The sequence below is a fragment of the Gobio gobio genome, assembly GCF_949357685.1.
Source record: "Gobio gobio genome assembly, chromosome: 9".
NCBI lineage: Eukaryota > Metazoa > Chordata > Actinopteri > Cypriniformes > Gobionidae > Gobio > Gobio gobio.
The window spans coordinates 50,376,407-50,383,313 of record NC_137115.1 but is presented as its reverse complement, the minus strand read 5'-3'; positions in this window follow the sequence as shown (position 1 = coordinate 50,383,313).

The window sequence follows — 6,907 nt, the reverse complement described above, 5'->3', positions numbered from 1 at the left end:
ATGCGCTGAAAACCTGTTCAGCAAGTGTGTTCTTGCAATACATTTCAATTTGTCACATTTCAAAGAGGGAAGGCAATCTCTGCCAAATTCTTCAAAGGTGCAGGACCTCCTCCACCCGCTGCAACAAGCCAAGGCAAGCTGACCGGAGAAGAGACTGCACCCTTCCCAGAAAGAGCTGACAGGATGAGCGGCGCTGAACGCAGACCAATCTTAAAACGTGCAAAGCATGAAGTTCTCTTTCTCTTCTGCATGAGTGGTTAGGTAAGCATTGCTATCCTGTACGCCTGCGATCAAAGTTAATCATTTAAATGGAAAACACATTAACCAACACGCTCTGTCGAAAGAAACCGGAATTGGTGGTTCTTGGGAGGGAGCGTGAAGAATCATTTTCACACATGAATTGGCACCTCTGAGTCATAAATAATATCACAACATGTATTTGCATCAAGATATGCATCGATTTTTGGTGTAGATCTGGTGACATCACTAACCCTAAAATTTAACACCAAACAAATGCCATGTTGGCCTCAACTTCCAAGACTTTACTACACTAAACAATACATTTAAAGCCAACTTGTCAAAGGGTTAGTTCACCCAAAAATGAAAAAAAAGTCCTTTATTACTCACGCTCATGCCGTTTTACACATAGATATACATAATAAAGGCTTGATGTCTCGTCCGCACTGCTGGCCAATGGAGGTCGGCGTCCGCACCTGGCGGCCATCTTGTCACAGTCAGCTCGCTCACTCATAACATTGTGTTTTAATGCTGCATGTACTTTTTAAATAACATAACTTGCTCAATTTTCTATCGATTTTCAAACTGTTTGGTTTGTATAAACGTCAAGAGATGTAGTTATGACACTGCATACTTATGAATAATTATTCATAATTTCTTCAAGCATACAGAATTATAGCCATGTTAATAACATTTGTAAGAAACCAAACCATTTGTGAATCCGTCAAGATTTCAGCAGATAAGAGTATTCGACTCACTGATTCATAACGCTTCGAAGCTTCATGATGCAGTGTTTTGAAATCGGTCATCACTATATAAGTCGTTATTTAGTTTTTTTTGCGCACAAAAACTATTCTCGATGCTTCATAAAGTTATTGTAGAGCCACTGTAGTGAGATGGACTTTGTAACGACGTCTTTAGTACCTTTTATGGGTCTTGAGAGTGAACCGTGCATTGTGCCAATGGAGGCCTTTCAGAGCCATCAGATTTCAACTAAAATATCTTCATTTGTGTTCCGAGGATGAGCGGAGGTCTTACGGGTGTCGAACGACATGAGGGGAAGTCATTAATGACAGAATTTTCATTTTTGAGTGAACTAACCCTTTAAAATGTCCTTTATTACTCATACTCATGCCGTTCCACACAGATATACATAATAAAGGCTTGATGTCTCGTTCGCGCTGCTGGCCAATGGAGGTCGACGTCCGCACCTGGCGGCCATCTTGTCACAGTCAGCTCGCTCACTCGTAACATTGTGTTTTAATGGTGCTTGCACTTTTTAAATAACCATAACTTGCTAAATTTTCTATCGATTTTCAAACTGTTTGGTTTGTTATAAACGTCAGAGTTATGACGCTGCATACTTATGATTAATTATTCATAATTTGTTCAGGCATCCAGAATTATAGCCACGTTAATAACGTTTGTAAGAAACCAAACCATTTGTAAATCCGTCAAGATTTCAGTGAGATAAGAGTATTTGTGTTCATGCAGATCACTCGCCTTACATCAGGTACCACAGAGCCCGCTGCTTGCCTGTGACAAGATGGCCGCCGGTGATGACGTTAGAGACTCCGCCGTAAGACAACTAGCTTTTTTTTATGTATATCTATGGTTCCACACCCGTAAGACCTCCAGAACACAAATTAAGATATTTTTGTTAACCTGCATAGCCAGCAATGACATTTCCTTTCTCAAGATCCATTAAAGGGTTAGTTCACCCAAAAATGAAAATTCTGTCATTAATTACTCACCCTCATGTCGTTGGACACCCGTAAGACCTCCGTTCATATTCGGAACACAAATGAAGATATTTTAGTTGAAAGCTGATGGCTGAGAAAGGCTTCACACAGGCCTCCATTGGCATTCAGTACATTGACACTTCCAAGATCCATGAAAGGCACTTAAAACGTCGTTACAAAGTCTATCTCACCACAGTGACTCTACAATAATCATACAATGCGACGACAATAGTTTTTGTGCGCAAAAAAAAATCAAAATAACACCTTTATCCAACTTGTTCTCGACTTCCGTGTGCGCCTCCACGACGCATGCGCGAGAATATGACGCAGATCCGGCGTTCGGACATATGACCCAGAAGCGATTTGTTTACGAGCAGAGGAAGACGCGCGTGTCTAAGCTGTTGGATTCTACATTGATCGTGCTTTAGGTCTCGGCGTAGTGCTCAAAATGGGGTTAGAGTGTGCATTTCATGGAATCCCGAACACCGGCGCTACGTCATATTCTCGCGCATGCGTCGTGGAGACACACGCGGAAGGCAATAACAAGCTGGATAAAGGTGTTCTTTTGATTTTTTTTTGCGCACAAAAACTATTGTCGTCGCATTGTATGATTATTGTAGAGCCACTGTGGTGAGATAGACTTTGTAACGACGTTTTAAGTGCCTTTCATGGATCTTGGAAGTGTCAATGTACTGAATGCCAATGGAGGCCTGTGTGAAGCCTTTCTCAGCCATCAGCTTTCAACTAAAATATCTTCATTTGTGTTCCGAATATGAACGGAGGTCTTACGGGTGTCCAACGACATGAGGGTGAGTAATTAATGACAGAATTTTCATTTTTGGGTGAACTAACCCTTTAATGTACTAAAACATATTTAAATCAGTCAATGTGAGTACAGTGGTTCAATATTGATATTATAAAGCGACAAGAATATTTTTGGTGCGCCAAAAAAACGAAATAACGACTTATATGGTAATGGCCGATTTCAAAACGCTGCTTCATGAAGCTTCAGAGCGTTATGAATCAGTGAGTCGAATCATGATTCGGATCGCGTGTCAAACCGCCAAACTGCTGAAATCACGTGACTTTTGCGATCCTTTACGCTTCAAAGCTTCATGATGCAGTGTTTTGAAATCGGCCATCACTATATAAGCCGTTATTTCGTTTTTTTTGCCGCACCAAAAATATTTGCGTTGCTTTATAATATCAATATTGAACCACTGTACTCACATGGACTAATTCGGCATGAGAGTGAGTAATAAATTACATTATTTTCATTTTTGGGTGAACTAACCTTTAAAAACCTTTAAAATTTCCAACCTCTATTTGGAATATGATTCCCTTTCATTTTTGATCCAGCCTGGGTGGAATACATTTCTTTCTTGTTTGTAACTTTGATATCAACAAAATACAGACGAAGCTTTCAGCATTTCATCGTCAAGCTTTTCTCGCATGGAATCTGATTTTCAAACACAACTTCTCACCACACCATTACATTATTTGGAATAATAAGGACATTTTATATAAACAAAAATTTCACAATAATATTGTCTTGGTAGATCAGCTATTTAACTCTGAGGGCCTACTTTTTACATATGAAGAATTCATTTAAAAAAAAAAAGAAGAATATTCCTAGCCTAGAAATCTAGACGCACCCTAGCGTCTAGCAACTCTCCGTTGGCTTGCGAGCTGGAAAGACCAAACTCTGGTCAGGCCAATCACATCGTGTATAGAGTCGGTGGGCGGGCTTAACATAATGACGGCAGAGTTGCCGCGGTTCTTCGTGCTACTTGAAAACAAAGAAGCTGACGAACAGCGGTCTTTCCAATCGGCTTTGGCCACGACTCTGGAAGACTAGGAGTTGAGCTTTTCTTTGAGGAAAGAACGGCACTGAAGTACTTCTTAAGAAAGGAAGATGTGTTCAGAGTTTTGCTGACCGGATACGGCAAAAGTTTAATCTATCAACTAGCTCCGCTTCACCTTCTTCGTTGCTCTGGTTGGTTGTGGCGCTATCCTATTGCATGCAGAGGGAATTTGAAAGACAACAGTTTATCCCGCCCCTCGGATTGAGTCCTGCCAATGGTGTGTTCCCAGACCCAACATCTTGATGTGGGTCTGGCTTGTCAGGCTACTTATGTTTCTTTCTTTTTTTTTGGCAAAATGTACTTGACTTTATTGTTGGAAATGTTTATGGGAATTTTATTTTACAGTGGAAAGATGTTCTTTTAGGCATTATTGTAAACTCCCAAAGATAAACAGACTTGCGCTTATTTTATTAATATTTTTGGAGAAAAAAACATATATCCATAAATGTAAATTTTCAGTTAAAAAAACATGTTTTATAGCATTTGAAAATGAAGTGAAATATTATATTGAATCTATATTACCCTCAGAGAAACGAAAAGCTATTCGAATTTTGCAAGCATGTACACTTTTTAATCTATTCCTATAATTTTGTTTATACCCCCCCCCCCCCCCCCCCCCCCAGCATTTCAAATTTTCTGTATTGTTATTGTAACTGTTTGGATTGTGTTTCTCTGTTCAATAAAAAAAGGCCATGTTGAGAAGAGGAAGAGCAGTCGAGTACATTTGAGAGTCTGCTCAGGCTGTCAGTCACATCTGTCTTTTCACAATTATTGCAATTCAGTACAAACACAAACGCAATAGCATGTCATAAAAGAAGGACTACACAAGTTATAATCGTAATTAAACTAAACTATACCTGTTCTATCTTCATGCAGGAGATATTCTCTAGCTCTGAAGGATTTTACAGCAGTTCCCACACGAGCGATTTATAGATTATCATAACAGAATATGCTAATCAATGACTTGAAGATAATGACTCCACATAAGCTACATAAATTCATCAACTAACCATTCAGAAACGTCCTGTTGCATTCTACATGTTGTCACTTCGTTGTGCATCTCTCCATCATTGTCTGACTCCGGTTTGAACATAAAAGGCTGAACAGTTTCTGACATTTTCAGTGTGTGTTTGCGAGGTAATCAGAGTTGCTAACACGCGGCGCGCTCCTGAAGCTCCGCCCTCTTCTAGAAAGGGGGCCGGGAGCAGCAGCTCATTTGCATTTAAAGGGACACACAAAAACGGCTCGTTTTTGCTCACCCTCAAAAAGTGACAATATTAACATGCTATAAAAAATTATCTGACTTCACTAATCATAAAACTTCACATACACACTCTGGGGACATCAGAGACTTATTTTACAGCTTGAAAAAAGGGGCATAATAGGCATTTGCCTATTTAAATCCAAACAGCAACTATTTTTGGCCGGGCACTGTTCTTTATGTATTTAATTTAACTTTTATTATTTACCAATGTCTTTGCTGCTGAACTTCGGTGATCCAATTTAATCATACGAATAATCAAAAATGGCTACGTTAAAAAATCAGTTTTTTTATTACTATGATAAGAGTGTTGAACTTTTTTCTCCTGCATTTTATTCTTCTGCAATCCAGAATGGCAGCACAGGTTTCTTTGAGCTGTGTAATATAGAAAATGATTGCGTAGAATATGAAGTTTTGTAAAAATAATTGGGGCTGTTCACACAGACCTGAGCTAATTTTCCATGGTTTTTTTATGTAAATGCGCTGGACGGACGACTTTAACTGCTGCGCTCGGTTCTCACATCTTTCGCAGCATTTTGCACAAAACTTCTAAAAACGTGGCGCTCAAGTTAAAAGTTCAACTTTTAAAAAACACGTCCCGAGACTTTGCTTTTTTCCGTTCCATTGACTGGCGTCTCACGTTTTTAACAGCAAAAACACATTGTGTGTGAACCGGCCCCAAGTGTGCCACACAAGTCCTGAAAAGTGAAGCCAAAACGATCGCCTCCAGGTGGCTGGATGCAGTATAGATTATAAACCCCGCCCTCTCCCTGTAGTCGAATGGGACGTGAGACAAACTAAACAATCAAATTAAATCAAGTTTTTATTGCGCTGTAAATTCAAGCGTTAATTTTTTGTTTGTTATTTGATGCTATAAAAACGGGTTCGACAGTTGAGATTGACAGCTTCTCTGAGTGAAGTCGTCACTGAGAGACAGTAGACTGACTTTTTCTGTATTTTAGGGAGGAGATTGGAGCTTCAACTGTAATTTCTACATTTCCATAACTGTTTATTTCACACAGGCATCATGAGTTGTTCTGCAGTAAACTGTCCCTCAACGGCGAGAGTGTGGGTGGAGTCTTGATACTGCGGCTCCACTTCATGCTCACTACAGCACAGACTCGGGCTCCCAGATGTCAGCGCCATACAGTGTTGCCAAGTCAGCGGGGATATTTAGCACCAGGAATGCGAATTTTAGCTGGGGAACCCCTCCAAAAAAACACAGATTTTACTCCCGGAACGCGCTTTTTATCGGCGAACCCCCCCCCTGAAGTGCGATTGGGCTTGTTTTGGGCTAGTTTTGAGAAGCGACTGGGTGGGTTTTGTTGTGTAAACCTGGCAACCCTGGCACCATATTTGGACACTGGCAGCTTCACTTCTATAGAATGTACATTTCCTGAAGAAAATGTGTGCTTGCAGTGGCAAAACTCGGCACTCGATAAATTCCTACGTGGTTGCTAAGGTATTCTGGGTGGGTCATCAGTGTCCCAATGAGTAGTGAGCCAGCGTCCTTTACTGTCCTTACCAGTGCCTGAATTTGTGTACACGATATAATTATTCACAAACTGAATGAGACGCACCCATTTACAGCGCAAGTCAAAGCATTTGTCAGTTGCGTCGTTCCCGTGTTCACAAGTTTCTGTCCTTTCAACATAAACGTCTTTGCTACTGAGTGACTCACTCATGAAGCAAGTCTTTGCCGCCATAATAATGTAACTTCTGTTGCTGTCAGTCCAGGACGATTTTTTCCAGCGGAAGGAAAGCTTTTAGTGATTTTACATCATGAAAATTTCATTAATGCA